This window comes from Oncorhynchus kisutch, linkage group LG18, assembly GCF_002021735.2.
Source record: "Oncorhynchus kisutch isolate 150728-3 linkage group LG18, Okis_V2, whole genome shotgun sequence".
NCBI classification, from domain to species: Eukaryota; Metazoa; Chordata; class Actinopteri; order Salmoniformes; family Salmonidae; genus Oncorhynchus; species Oncorhynchus kisutch.
This window is the reverse complement of record NC_034191.2, coordinates 23347165-23363531: the sequence shown is the minus strand read 5'-3', so window position 1 is coordinate 23363531 and position 16367 is coordinate 23347165. Positions and strand designations below refer to the sequence as shown.

Sequence of the window (16367 nt, the reverse complement as noted above, 5' to 3'; positions counted from 1 at the left end):
AATGTCTAGTTCAGTTATTTGTATATGGAGCTTTAGTCTCCATCTCCTAAGCTTGAATTGACACTGGAGAAAATGACCATAATGTATTGACTATTGTGTAGGTGGCAATACCCTCTTAATTAAAACGATGATTAAAGTACATTACTTCTCATATCATTGATATGTGTTATTGCATGTATTCCTGCTATTATAAAGCCAGTCCTAATTGAAACAATAGCAAATTGTCCACCCCGCCTCTGTTTTGGTAAAATGCTGAGGGATCAGCCTCGAAATGTAACCACTCTCAAATTCATAGACAGAGCTATGGATGCAAGGACTGACCATCCATGAGATACAAATTATAGTTTTATCCATGTCTTGAGGCTATAACGTGTTCGCAAACGTTTACATTGTTTACAAACATTGGAGTAAATCAAGCTTATATTTTGGTTTCTGATGGGGTACGACAATTGAACTAAACTCATGAGGCATTTATACTGTAAGGGATTTTCTTCACGAATCAATAGGTATATGTCATAAAAAATTAATGTACAGTAGTGACTAGCTTTAAGGTAATCACATAATTGATGTGCCCTCAGCATTAATTGCTTTATCTGCTTTTATTAACTACAGTAGGAGTCAGGTAGTCATGACTTTCCAATTAAAATCAGGACATTTTAGCTATACAGTTATGCTGTGAAGACAGCACTAATTTCAGCACGCCAAGCTGTTTTTCAATGCTGTACAAAAGCATTTGAAAATAACAAAAGGTGTGACAAGCTTTGGTTTCCCTTTCATATTCTGAGACGGTGGAGATACAAGCCTAGGAATTTATTCCCACCATTATGAATGAATCTCAGATAAGAAGTCAAGACTGCAGCTCACCGCTCCCTCTTCTTACACTTAGATGCAGTTGTGAACATTTCATGGATGTGTATGTTTCCCTGTCAGGAAGAAATACAATGAATGCTTTTCGGGGCAGAGTTCTCATTCTATAATTTATGTTCCAATTTCTTATTCTACAAACACCTCTGTCTCTGTCTGGGGTGTTTCTCATTCAGGCCAAGGGAGAAACTGTACACAAAAACCTCTGTGTCTGGTGTGTTTCTCATCCAGGCCAAGGGAGAAACTGTACACAAAAACCTCTGTGTCTGGGGTGTTTCTCATCCAGGCCAAGGGAGAAACTGTACACAAACACCTCTGTATCTGGGGTGTTTCTCATCCAGGCCAAGGGAGAAACTCTGTACACTCCAGCAGAATGGGAAATGCAGTTGCATCTGATAGCAATTCTTCTGGGGTGGATGTGGACTAACTTAAGGAAACATCTTAGTATGTACAGTATTTGTGATAAGGGGATGTTATGTAATATTTTAGACCTTAGAAGCAGCATTAGAAATGAGTGGCCCTCCAAAATCCATCTCCAGCACATTGCAGCAACCTAGCATCTTATTCCAACAACCAGCTACCATATGAGTGGTGAGGAATTACTATGCTAGCCAGCTGTATTCTTGTCATTGTGGAGGTAATACACTTTGAGTTATATCACAATACTCAATTAGTTTGTTTTCCTTCTTTAAAACATTATTATGTATTTAACAGGATTGACCCCTACATGCTTTGGTCAGAGTGGGACAGGAGCAGAGATAGCAGGGTTCGAGGGTCTGCAGGTCTGCAGGGCAGATGTTGTATTTCTGATGTTAATAAATAAGCAGGGTTGCTGAAGGGTTGCAGGCTGTGCTGCCAGGAAGTTGCAGCCCTCTCTTTTCTACTCTCTGTCTCTCTGTATCTGCTCTAAAACAGTGGGGGCGGATGTGTCTCTGTGGTCCTCTGCAAAGCTGGAAAGGACATCCTCTCAGTTTGATTCAGCTCAACCCGGTCTCCCGGTGCTCTAGGACTCAGTGTGTGTGTGTGACAGCTCTCTCTCTCTCTTCATTTGAATCTGTCTGTAGCAGGAGGGATTCTTTCAACGTCTCATTTCACTGGGCCCACAGATTGGCAGAGCTAAACTAGCCCTCACAGCAGTCAATCACGGTCTGTATATCTGACGAGAGACTACCAGATTGGTTGTTCTGAACCGGCTATTCCCAAACTGGGGTACGCAGTGTCGTCGGGGGAACGCCAAAACAGTCCATTTAGATTTTCCTGAGTAGCCTCCTTTCACTGCCCCCAAATAATGAAACCATCTAGTCTTCAGCAAAATAACAACACAATGTCAAATACAGGTAGCCTAGTCAAATAATTAACATTCAATCACCATTAACCATTACTCTCTCACGGGAATTCCACTAACGGTCCGAATGAAGCCAAACGTAGCTGATGATCATTCCGTTTGCTTGAAAATGGATGAATGGTTAAAAAAAGTAAGGCCCGCGTCCATAGAGACACATACCAGCTCTACCAGCAGTACTGCTATTACCAGCAGTACTACACAAGCACCTGTCGACAGCACAAGTTGTTCTACTTCCACGAGCACATCCAATGCTAGCATCAGTAATTCTACATTTGTTGCTATCCCAGCTAGCATGGACATTGACATCTGATTCAGCCGAAGAGCTACTGCCCCCTTACCCGGGAAAGCACCGAACAACAGACAGGGACGTTGGACCATCAAAGAGGCGCAAATATGATGAGAACTACATTGATTTGGGGTTAACTTATATTGGGAGTAGTGCCTTTCTTCAGCCACAGTGTGTTATATGTGTAAAAGTACTATCTCACAACTCGATGAAACTCTTGCGCAGACATTTAGAAACAAAACATGCCAATTAGAAAAATCAGCCACAGGAGTTTTTTGAGCGAGAATTAAGATGACTTTTGAGTAGTAAGACATGTATAAAAGCAACAGATACCATTAACAAGAAGGGGCTCGAAGCGTCTTATATGGTGAGCTACCGAGTGGCTAAGACAGGCAAGACCCATACTATTGTGGAAGACTTCATTCTTCCTGCTGCTGTGGGTATGGCTGGGACAATGCTGGGGGAAAAGGCCAAAAAATACTATACAGACAATATCTTCATCAAACAACACAGTGACAGTGTCATGGCAGGAGATGTTTTGAAACAATTACTGCTTTGCATACAAGCCAGTGAATTATATGCGTTACATCTGGATGAGTCAACAGACGTGGCAGGCCTGGCACAGCTCCTGGTATATGTCCGTTATGTTTATGGGGGCTAAATTAAGGAAGACGTCCTCTTCTGCAAACCAGGACAACAGGAGAAGATATTTTTAATGTACTGGACAGCTTTGTGACATCAAATGGACTTTGGTCGTCAAGATGTGTTGGTATCTGTACTGATGGTGCAAAAGTCATGACAGGGAGACAGTGGAGTGGAAGCAGTTGCTCCCGACGCCACTTGGGTACACTGCAGCATCCACCGAGAGGCTCTTGTTGCCAAGGGAATGCCTGACAGCTTGAAAGACGTTTTGGACACTACAGTGAAAGTCGTTAATTTTGTTAAAGCAAGGCCCCTTGCTTTAGGTTATGATTAAGAACTTGGAGCTCTTCTCTGTCTGCATTAACAAGGACAACATACAGGTCTTTCCATCATTGTATGATTTTTTGTGTGCAAATGAACTCAAGCTTACGAACAATGTCAAATGTCATATTGGGAAGCACTTGAGTGAGCTGGGTGTGCAATTACGCACTGGGAACAATACATCCAATATTCCTTTGTACCTTTTGTTTCTAACAATTAAGATCTCATCTAACAGGAGTAGTAGTTGTCTCCTTGGGTTCTGTAGTAAAATTATTTTATGTATGTTTTGTAGACAGCGTGCTGACCAGACTTATTTCAGCATTGTTTATTTGTATCTGGCAAGGCAGGGGGGAGAATGAGGAATGCATTCATCTGGCCCAAGGCTTTTAAGTCGAGAAGCACAATATTTCCCTCCGTACCCAGGAGACGACAGGCAGCACCCACAGGCATTTTCCATCCGCCAGCTTACTCACTCCTCTCCACCTCCTTCCACCTCTGAAGTTTATTTCTCCTGATTTTCCATGACATTCACCAACATCTTCCTTCCAGACCTCCTTCTCCTCTCAAGACAATGTCTACCTCTTCAACTCGGAGGTATCTGGCTCTAATAATATCAGGGCCGGGGGCTCACAGATGGTTGAAATAAGTGGATCTGTCAGATCATTTCGCCCCCTGTCGTTTTCCTAATCCCTCCATCCCCACATCTCCCTGTGAAAATGGAATAGTGCACAGAGAGGAGGAGGGGCGGAGGTAGCCCTGTTCGAACCTACATCTTCCCACTTATCACGTCCCCGATATAGACGTGATTGTCATAACTTTTAAATTCAGCTGAAAATGCTGATAAATAATTCAGCAGTGCATTTGTTCATCTGCTATAAAACAAAACAGAGGGCAACACGACACAGGGCAGCATGAGCCTGACCGTTTCTGCTCGGTGTGTGGATACAAAAATTGTAGTTTACGGAGGGATAAGAAACTGCACACTTATTAGCAGGCCTCTGGCCCCATAATGGCTGCCTCCTGATATACAACTCATTCCATCGCATTTTTTTTCTAGGAAACTCAGTGTTGAATTAAATAGTTGTGGTCTGTTTTGGCTAGAGACAGTGCATTCCCTATGTACAGTACTTTTGCTCCTTTGGAAAATTACCAATGTGTGTGACCAGAATGGCAGCTTTACCACTGGTGAGAAATGAAGATTTATGTCAACAAAGAGCAATAAAGATACTCACAATCAACAGTGTTCTGCCCATCTGCAGCTAGCAAGGATCTCGCCAGTTTTTTTTCTAATGTGGTCTGTAACCCTGGCCTCTTAGTCCTCACACATCCCTTAATTGGACAAACTTGGAGAGCGGTGGGGATGGGCGCTGTGGCTGGTGACGAATTGAAGTGGAACTTTAGCTGTGTAGCATAGCAGGGCGGCTGGTGGCATCCAGACCATGTGCACTGTCACGTCGTGAGGGTAGGCTCCTACAGAAACAAGAAGGGAGAGCAGGGAGTATTAGAATGGCCCTTCTCATTGTTAAACAATGGGTTTCATTGAAGGACTGGGATGGGATGATGGCGCTTCAGTGGGCAGGGGTCAGGAACGACAAAGCCGCCATTGGGTGGATGTTTTCCTCAGAGTTGTAGCCCTGATGATGTAGAGATACATTTTAGTTCACAGGCAGGAAATGAGGATAATTTAAATAGTTTGTTATGTGGGTGTAGAGAACAGCGCACATGTATAGTTATTCAGGACACAAGTGGATATTGGCTTTGACATTTTGTTCTAATTCCAAGTGGAAGTGCTGATTGTCAACCAACTTCCATGAATTTATTCTTGGATAAATCATTTATTTGTTTGTTTCTCCAAGGACACGACAATAGAATCAAGTTTACAGGACAAAGCCACAGAAAAAGCCAAGCCGTCCAAACATAAATCTGACAAGTTATTCAGACTTATCTATAAATAACACATTCCTCTGAGTGTCCCCTCTGGGGAGCGACATTTGAACATGTCCATTTCTAAGAAACATGACAAACACGCCAGCTGCTCTTCTGGCCGATTCTCTGCAATTTCTTCACACGCAATGGATGCTACCCATCCCTTTTCATTATTAGTGAGAGCTGGTCTGTATTTTATGCCATCCACAATATTATATCTGCTGTGTTTGTCCGATGGCAGTCACTGCCACAGAGGAAGGCTGAATGATGCCGCATATGAAAAATAAGGGTGGCTGAAACCAACACAATTAAAGCTTACTGACAAGAAAAACAACAGAGGTTGTGTAATGACATGCTGTTGTTATCATCCTGATCTGTATCCAATAAGAGGGAGATTACTTATATTAACCCAAATCATCTCAACCATGACCAAAATATGATTTGTTTTTATCCAACTAGCTAATTCCAAACCACGTAGCTTGACTCAAGGTCCTCCAATGGCAGGAGAACAACATACACTGTTAATACTCATTGACGTATACTATTTCTCATTCAAATTCTGATACTCATAAATACAACGTTGCTAACACAGCACTCAGCACTCAGTGAAGATGGTCATCTTTGTGGCTTTCCTAAGCTTTCAAAACTTGGTGAACAGTGACAACCTGTTGGTGGTAATTCCACTATGGTCCTCTTCATCTCGGCTGACCACCTTTTTTGTCCCTCCAGTGTCTCTGACACCACTGTAAATAGGCTAACAGAGCCTGCTCGTGAAGGGGATGAAGAAGACTGACACCCATGGTGACCCCTGAACTTTTTGTATATAAACCTAATTCCAAACATTGATGATATCAGACTACAAAGGGAAGCACAGCCACAGGCTGCCCATTGACACAAGCCTACCAGATGAGCTAAATTACTTCTATGCTCGCTTTGAGGCAAGTAACACTGAAACATGCATGAGAGCATCAACTGTTCCGGACGACTGTGGGATCACGCTGTCCGTGGCCGATGTGAGTAAGACCTTAAAAAGGTCAACATTCACAAGGCCGCAGGGCCAGATGGATTACCAGGACGTGTACTCCGAGCATGCGCTAACCAACTAACAAATGTCTTCATTTTCAACCTGTCCCTGACTTAGTCTGTAATACCAAAATGTTTCAAGCAGACCACCATAGTCCCTGTGACCAAGAACACTAAGGTAACCTGCCTAAATGACTACTGACCCGTAACACGCACGTCTGCAGCCATGAAGTGTTTTAAAAGGCTGGTTATGGCTCACATCAACACCATTATTCCAGAAACCCTACACCCACTCCAATTTGCATACCGCCACAACAGATCCACAGATCCCACCTGGAGAAAAGGAACACTTATGTGAGAATGCTGTTCATTGACTACAGCTCAGTGTTCAACACCATAGTGTCCTCAAAGCTAATCACTAAGTTAAGGACCCTAGGACTAAACACCTCCCTCTGCAACTGGATCCTGGACTTCCTGACGGGCCACCCACAGGTGGTAAGGGTAGGTAATAACACATCCGCCACTCTGATCCTCAATACGGGGGCTGCTCAGGGCTGCATGCTCAGTCCCCTCCTGTTCACTTATGACTGCATGGACAGGCACGACTCCAACACCATCATTAAGTTTGCCGATGACACAACGGTGCCTGATCACTGATAATGATGAGACAGCCTATAGGGAGGAGGTCAGAGACCTGGCCATGTGGTGCGAGGACAACAACATATCCCTCAATGTAAACAAGACAAAGGAGATGATTGTGGACTACAGGAAAAGGAGGACCAAGCATGGCCTTCTCATTGACCAAGCTGTAGTGGACCAGGTTTAGAGCTTCAAGTTCCTTGGTGTTCACATCACCAACAAACTACCATGGTCCAAACACACCAAGACAGTCTTGAAGAGGGCACGACAAAGCCTATTCCCCCTCAGGAGACTGAAAACATTTGGCATTGGTCCTCAGATCCTCATAAAGTTTGACAGCTGCTCCATCAAGAGCATCCTGACTGATTGCATGGTATAGCAACTGCTCGGCCTCCAACAGCAAGGCACTACAGAGGGTAGTGCGTACGGCCCAGTACATCACTGTGACCAAGCGTCTTGCCATCCAGGTCCTCTATACCAGGTGGTGTCAGAGGAAAGCCCTAAAAATTGTCAAAGACTCCAGCCACCCTAGTCATAGACTGTTCTTTCTGCTACCGCACGGCAAGCGGTACCAAATCTACGCGCCAAATCTATGTCCAAAAGACTTCTTAACAGATTCTACCCCAAGCCATAAGACTCCTGAACAGCTTATCAAATGGCTACCCAGACTATTTGCATTGCCACCCCCCTTCTCCTCTTTTACGCTGCTGCTAATCTCTGTTTATTATCTATGCATAGTCACTTTAACTCTACCTACATGTACATATTACCTCAATTACCTCAACTAACCTCAACTAACCTCAACTAACCTGTGCCCTCGCACATTGACTCTGTACCGGTACCCCTTATATATAGCCCTCGCACAGAACTCTAGGACGGAAGACTGTGTGATCCTGCACACAGGTCTATCTCAAATAGTCACTTCCTCTCACAATCACCATGGTAACCACTTTTAACCTTTGATGGGCATGGTCTCTGGAGGTTTGTGGACGATTTCCTCAGCCCCTGTCTTCAGAAAGTGCACACAGATAATCCTGCCCTTCTCAAAGCTGCTCATGCGGATCGAACCTCGCTCTGTATGGAACAGTCACACAAGCCTTGTAAGGCATACGGACACACTTAATATCATCGGCTTTCATAGGAGAGAGCCTATGGACCAGATTGCATATTGTAGGAGTTTATTCAGCAAGTAACAAAATGCGACGGTGAAGAATAACAAAGGCTGACGTCTATTGAATCTCTGATGCAGGGGTAAAGTGATGTTTGAGATAATGATAGGGGTGGCCCATGCTGAAGACATCTGTCATTCAAGTGGATTTTGGTGGGTTTGTAAATGAAAGATAATTCATCGCGCCTTTGAGCACCATCTCTATTATTAATTCAGGCATGCCAATGCTGAGTAAATGCTTCTTTACTCTCTCATAAGTGGTCGATATTAATAATGCACAAAGGGCCAAGTTCAGCATTAGTCTTTGAAAAGTTCTTGCATTGGCAAAATGTAAAGGTTTCATTAGAATATTAGCCACCTCATCTCTTTCTCCTCTCCCCTGCCCGTAAGGGAAAGCCGGCGCGGTCTGGATCTGACAGCTCTTCTGATGGAATGATCTCAACTATCAGTGGTAATTGTAGGTGCTGTGGGGTTGGGTTTCTGTGGTAGGGCGGGAGGTAGTGGCTTGATCGATCCCTAGGATGGCTGAGGGTAGGCACCAGGCAGCTTGTCTTCTACCGTTTCTATCTGTGGAGGTTAGGAGAGAGGCACCAATATTGCTGTCCTCTCACACACTGGACAATCACCCAAGTTGAGGGTTGCCTCTGCTCAGAGCCTAAGCTACACACGGACCCATCTAATTAAATTAAATCATAATTAACCATTTAGTTGGATGGAAGCAGGTTCTAATTATCTAATTTAAGGATGCTTTTAATTGTTACTTGTACATTATAGGACTTAAATCACATTAGCGCCTCACTTGAAATGCCTATGGTTTATAACCTAATGTCATAATTCTGATGGCATTTTAGGAATGTTAAGTGTCTGAAGCAAGATTGTTTGTACACCGTATTCTGCTCTACATGACAGTTTAAAGAGTGATCACGCTGTGTTTCCTGTCTTCATTAAGGCTGTGACAAACAGCCTCCTGTTTGTTCCTTGCCTTGTTAATGATTTACTGAAGAAAATAAGAAATCTGTGGTGAGCTCCCCGACCAGGCCAGCCGTGGTTGCCATGGTGACATGTTAACTCTCCCCGTCATCTTTACGCTGTCATTGGGAATGCTTCTCAGCCAGAGGTTTAACCACAACAACCATTTACCCTCTAACTGATTGTCTTCACCATCACCGGACCCCCCATGTTAGCTTATGGCAGATAGGAAAGGCAGAGGCTAACAGCACTGTTTTCATGTGTGAAAATCCAAAAGGATTCTCTAATCTCTGAGGAGTCTCTTTCCCTGGCACCTCATGAAATGCCATTTGGTTTTGAGATGTCCAGTGATTGCTTACAGGCAGAGAATCTCACTTTCTACACTCTGGATAATTGGAACAGTGAGGATCTGATTGAGGGCAGACCCATTCAGAGGACGAGCACACTCATCATTTATGGCCACTATGTAAAAGAAAAACAATGTACTACCCATGTCTAGTTTCCCTACCATGCCTTGGGCTGTGTTACTCATATACCGCACATTACAGCATCTGTATAGAATACAAAATCATATCATGGAGAATTCTGAATTGGAGAAACGATGAGGTGAATACTAAAAGTCCAATGCATGCCTCTCATGCACATTCATGTTGATGCCCATATTCATACTCAAAGGACAGTGGAAGCAACTTGGTTTGTCTGATGATATTTCCTCCACTTTATCAGCACTTGTCAGTGTTGTTAGGTCCAGACCTAAGACCATTAATATGTGAAAATAAAACAATTTATCTGCCGCTCACCATGCCAGAATCTTCGACAACTCCCGGATTAGAGAGAGACTGCTATTAAACCTCCCCGGCTGTGGGCACAGCGATAGCAGGGAGAGAGGTAGGCAAGCAGCGAGGCAGGCAGGGAGGGAGAGAGGCAGGCAGGAAGGCAGGCAGGGAGAGCTTGGTATTAGCTTCACCAAACCCGGTCCCTTCAGGTTGGCAAGTAGTCAGGCCATGGCTCAAACCCCCCCCCCCCTTCCCTGCTCTCCTCTCTCACCCAGTCCTCCTCAGAGTGGGCTCAGGTTGTGCCAAAGACAGAGGACAGGAGAAGGTTGTGGCATTACAGCAATCACCTCTCACTACACACGCGTACGCACACACACACACCGCTTCCCTTCCTCGTCTCCTCTTATGTAAAAAGATTTGCCGATCTGCGCATAGAAATCCAAGCCCAAGGCAGAACAATAGATCTGTACAGGAATAACACAGCCTGAAGGTGGTGTGTAAATTAGACAGGATCCTACTGCAGATCCTCCCTAGGGTGTAAATAAATACTGGCCCCTGGATGTACTGGATGCAGTGCTCGCTTTAGGAAGAAGGTGCACCGCTCTTGAACATTATATAAAATGAATACATTGACAGTACGCCAACAAAATATCTGCTAAACACATAGATTGCAACAGCCTCAAGTATGTGGCACAATGACCATTCAGCCTTTCAACCTTCTGCGTGGCAGATTTGATTTCTCTATAAAAACCAAAGACTGTCGTCAATGTTTTCAGTGCCATTAAAGTAATAGCCTTCTCAAACCCAAAGTTAAGTAAAGCAAAGTGGTTCCTCAGGATGCCTGACACCAGTGAGGAAGGTATTGTCATTGCCTTTACTTTAGTAGACTAGCAGTGCACTGCAGAGCCAGAGCCTGACCTTTCAGTCTCTCTTTCATCTGCTACAGCTGTCACTCAAACTCTCAGGTTCATTCTGTAGCTGCAGGGGGTTCAATTCATCCTGGCAAAATGGGAGAGGGGTTCATTTTCACCATTGGAGAGTAGGTTACAGCTATTCTGGTTACTTGGCTATTTTCCCTCTGCATGTTTGTCCCAAGGCGCAATGCAGCCAGAATAGCAAGAGCCTTCAGCAGCATCGTCACCAGCCACATTCAAAGGGACTCCGGGGGTGATGACATGATCTGTGCTTCGGGAAGCCCAGTCCCCTGCCAGTCGGGAATGTTTATGAGGGTACCATTATTGGCGTCAATAATAGACCTTTGGGAACAAGGGGAAATGGCATTGTGAAATATGTATCACTTTATCATCCCTAATTTGTCCTTCACAGCACAGCATTCAATTATCATTTGAGATAGCAGGCCTCTCCTGAACAATGTTTTACTATGTGTTGAGAGAGTTTGTGGTCGACAGAACATAACTTACTGTCATGCAAAATGCATGGCCATTGGCCAAAATCACACTCAGTTTGAAGCAACTGAAGACAAGTTATGTCTCTGTCTGATATGGATTATGACTTGGGTTGTCTTAAAGTACACTTTTAGCTATATTATTCAAAACTTCATATCAGCCAATCCCACCCACAATGATCAACACCTCCACATCACTCCCTGACAATCTGAATATGTCAAGGGAGAGCTGTTATAACTCTGTTCTTCTCCCTTTAGAATCATTACAGCCCTTATTCAATTGGATGTTTGATTTTCTTCAAGGAGCTCCTTTTTAATGTTTTATAATATTTATAGAATCACATTGGGAGAAGTATTTCTGTGGCTTAATGAGGTACAGGCTTGTCAATTATTTCCTGATGATTTCTCTCACGTGCATAATGTGGTTTGTATGTACTGTACAGTCTAGCTAGCACATTACATTACAGTGAACACATCTCACAACAATGTGATCTTTAATCACGTATCATGTTACATGTTTCCTTCCACAGCTGTGAACCAACGGCAATCTGGGCACGTCTGCGGCTCCAGACACAGTCAACCACAACAATGAGAAAATCCCTTTTACATGCTCCAGCAATTGAATTCAACGTGAGTTGAAATTATATGCTGCCTCCCCGGAGGTACCCCACTGGACGCCTTAAAAGGTAATATACCTTCTGCCACAGAGTGCAATCACACGGTTCACACCCTGACTCTGGATAATAAGATGGGCTTGGGGAAATAAGAGAAGCTGCACTTGCCGTAAAACAGAGGCTTAAGTAATCTCCCTGAGATGAGACACATTAAAAAGAACACTGTGCGTCCCTTGTTGGATCAGTGGTCTAGCATACCGTGAACATCCTGCCAGTGTTGGGATAAAGACGTGGTTAGCGGTTACCTCTCAGCAGTAGTTGACAAGCTGTGCTGCTTAAAAAAAATGACTAAAAAGACTCCTACACCAGCTTTAAATATAACAGAGATGCTTTATGTAAGGATGAGTAACTTGAAATCTACTAACATCAGTGTATTTCAGGATATAGTAATACTCTTCTCTCAGACTCATGTTAAAAACAACATCCATTTGATTTACACAGCGTCCTCTTTTGGGATGGGGAGACTTGAGTGTGCTGTGTGAGTGGACATAATGCACGTTTCTCACTGCTCAGCTCTCCCCTGACAGGTCCAATCAGGTTGGAGATGAATGACAAGGCATTCACCCCTGTTTGTCTGTATGTCTGTCATCAGCAGTGTTGACTGAGAGCCTTCTACGAATAGTTCAGTCAGTGCTGTTCTGGTAGACACAGTACTTCACGTTCTCCTGGGGATCTGATGACCCCACAGACTACTAGTCTGCCAGCCTGGAACAGTACTGACTTGGCATGACTGTAGATGGCCTAGGAACTAAAGTCACGCCGGGAGTTGTCCACACACTTAATCTTGATTTGATACAGTTGATACACAGGAACTACAAATAACAAATTAATCGACTGAGGAAATTCTAAAATTAACTTTCTGGTAGGGGGATAAATATTCAGCTGATAGCTGAATCGACAGAGAGTCTATGGACTGAACTTGTGGATGATATCTGATCGTTTATATCACCCTGATTCCTTAAGGACCTTGTCCTCCCTGTGTCCCTCAGGCTCTATTTCTCCCATGTCTGTCTCTTCTGTTTATCTCTTGGAGCCTCTCAGCAGAAGTCAATCTATCCTAATCAGGCTCCTGCCTCGTCTCCTGTCCACCCTTCCAGGCACTTCTTATAGCATTAACATGGGTGTTATTGTCAGGGCCTGGGACTGAGCACTCATGCCATGGACACCCAGGCTCAAAGTGTTCAGGCCCAGTAGAGAAGCTCTCTTTTGGGCTCCAAATGATTATTCCTGTGCCAGCTCCCTGGAGAGCCTGGGGAAATGAATCTGTGTCTGTTTCTTGTTGCCTCTCTCTTTCCACGTTACAGCACAGCACTGATGTTTTAGTTTAGCTGTTTATGAGAAGCCTCCCTCTGACAAGACTAGCAGGTTGAGCTTTTCTGCCTTTGAGCAGACCCACAGTCTAATTGCCATCAGTTTGAGAGAAAGAGACCCTAATGAAGGAGAGACATGCCCACGTAGCAGATCACATTACTGACACACTGAGGGAGAATGGTGGCTAATTGCCGAATGGAGGAAAAATGCCATTGCTGAGAAAGTTCAGATTTTTTTTATGAAGCAATGGACTACAGATGTTGCAAAGAGTATGATGTTACAATCATTTGGTGGGTGCTTATATTTGTCCTGTTTCATTGAAATGTGTTTTTTAAATTTCCCAACGCCCTCTGAGACAGGTCACGGCCAATTAGCGTTAAGTGCCTTGCTTAATGGTACGTCAATGGATTTTTTCACCTTCTCGGCTTGAGGATTCAAACTAGCGACCTTTACGTTACTGGCCAAATGCTCTAACTGCTAGGCTACCTGCCGCCCAATGCCTAGCCTACTGAACATTGATGTGGGACCACAAGATGATTATCTGACTGACCTAGCTAAACTGCACAAAATGTCACAGGAATAAATATGTGAAATGTACTGTACATGTTCACCTGTTTGTGTATTTAATAGGATATAGAGAGTGCAGGTCATTCACACTGTTTGTACGTATTGGGAGTGGCCCCTATTTGAAGGCTGACCTGTCACAGGGAGACGGCATGTTCACTGGAGCTCCCTGATGACACTCAACCATGTGTTGCATGGTTGCATGGCTCAATGCAAAAAAAGAGGGCCTTCCTGGAATGAGTGATGGGATGTCAGTAGATATGTGGGCTAGCACTCTCCACACGCTGTTAGAGAATGGATGCCCTTCCCGCCACTGGCACACATTGACAGGAGGACACGGCTGCCTCCAGCACTCTTGTTTATCAGCTCACCTAGGGATTGCAGCACACACACATGTACACACACACACTCCTCACCATTGTGTGCCCCATCAGCCTCCCTATGCTCAGAACAGTCAATATTGTGTGCAGGGTTTCCTTCACCTCTGTATTTTTCTGCAGGTAAGCAGTGCACACCTCCTAATGTGGCACCGCAACACCTCCCTGCAAGACACACTCATGCCTGCCAAGCTCCCAACCTCAAGGGTAGCGAGAGGTGCGGGAACATCGCCATACAAGGCAGAGATCATGTGCTGTACTGTATCTCTCTGCTGTTTTCAAACATGCTTGTCTGCTTGATTTAGAATGTGTTTGTCTGCTTGATTTAAAATGTATTTGTCTGCTTGATTTAGAATGTGTTTTTCTGCTTGATGTAGAATGTGTTTGTCTGCTTGATTTACAATGTGTTGTCTGTTTGATGTAGAATGTGTTTGTCTGCTTGATTTACAATGTGTTTGTCTGCTTCATGTAGAATATGTTTTAAAAAAATCAAAATAAATTATGAATATTTAAAACATACAATATACATGCAGTGAAGCTGCTCAACAACTACACCACAGTAGTCATCTAACAGACTCACATCTAGAGCGACACACAGAAGCAACCAGCATCAATGCCCTGTTCAAGGGCACGTCGACAGATCTCCCACAAGATATCAAACGGGGAGCCGAACCAGCGATCTATCAGCCATCGGCCCAAGCCCCCAACCGCCAGGCCACCAGCACTCCAAGACCCCCCCTCCCACAGTCCCCCCCCCCCCCCCCATAAAAATACAAAAAATGATTCCATTGCCCAACCCAAAGACCCCCCCCCCCATGCACCAACAACCAACAAAATTAACAAAAGGGAAAGACAAAGGAAAACAGAAAACAACAATGCAAAAAACAAAGGACAACAAAAATCATAACAGCAAGGCCAACTGAATATGTTTGAGTGCATGTATTGCACTATTCTAGTACAGTGGTTGCTCAACTAAAAGTTTGAGATTATGCTGCGGGACTTAGAGGTAATTTGTGGTTTAGCACGGTACTCTGTGTCACTACTTCATTGCTCCAGACCAGCGCAAGGGGGAGTTAGAGCACTGATTATGCTTACTGGAAAATACTCTTTCAAAATTAATGGAAGAGAAAAGTGGAACGGGGGAAAGACAGCATTCAGATGTCAAGACAGCACTGCTCTGAGACAAGCATGGGGACTGGTCTTGATAAATCAATGCTATTTTTCTTTTCACAGAATTTCCATTTGGTTGTTGGTTAGACTACAGTTAGGGTGCGGAAATGTTAGGATTATTTTTCTTTTACTGTAGTACTGTAACTTACTCCCGACCGGTTACTCGGTACAGCGCCATTATGGGCTATTAGCAGGACAATAGACTCTTGCCAAGAAGGAGGGTAGGGGGATAATTGTATCGTCAAATGTATTTCTTAGTTAGGTTGGTTGTATCACAACTGGCCATGTTTGGGAGTCCCATAAGGCAGCCCACAATTGGCCCAGCGTCGTCCAGGTATGGCCGGTGTAGGCAGTCATTGTAAATAAGAATTTGTTCTTAACTGACTTGCCTAGTTAAATAAAGGTCACGTTGTTCAGCGCCATATTTTCCTAACAAAATCCTCTGAGGGTTTTGTTTTTCCTTTTTCTTGGAATAGAAACACCATCATATTAATCAAATTAAATTATCTGGTACAGCCAATAACTTTCAGTTATTTGAAAACAAAATCATCTTCAAAATATTGTGTATGTTTTCAAACACTTGTTTTTCACAAAGGCTATTTGCAGGACAATAGACACAATGTGGTCCCAAAAACACCTCTCAGACATAGGGTCCAGCATATCTCTTGCTGATGTCATTGAATGTCTCTGTTTAAGTAGTATTTTAGTATTTTGCTACTTTGTGCGAGTCAATTAATCAGCATTTTGTGGATGGGGTCTCCCGAGTGGCACAGCAGTCTAAACTGCGTTGCTACAGATGCTGGTTCGATACCCATGCCAGCCGCGACCGGGAGGCCCATGAGGTGACGCACATTTGGCCCAGCGTTGTCTGAATTTGGCCGGCCGGGCTGGTGGTCTTTTGGTTTCT

At 44.0% G+C, this 16367-nt stretch overlaps 1 protein-coding gene across 5 annotated transcripts in view; it reads right to left on the bottom strand.

Moving 5' to 3' along the window:
• Positions 1 to 16367, bottom strand: part of LOC109909216 (galactosylgalactosylxylosylprotein 3-beta-glucuronosyltransferase 1) — a 109218-nt gene that overhangs the window by 40675 nt on the left and 52176 nt on the right. For all 5 annotated transcript variants that reach the window (XR_004203940.1, XR_002257740.2, XR_004203942.1 and 2 more), the window contains exon 2: positions 4691 to 4928. The gene's annotated coding sequence lies outside the window, so the exon portion shown is untranslated. The remainder of the gene's footprint in view (positions 1 to 4690; positions 4929 to 16367) is intronic.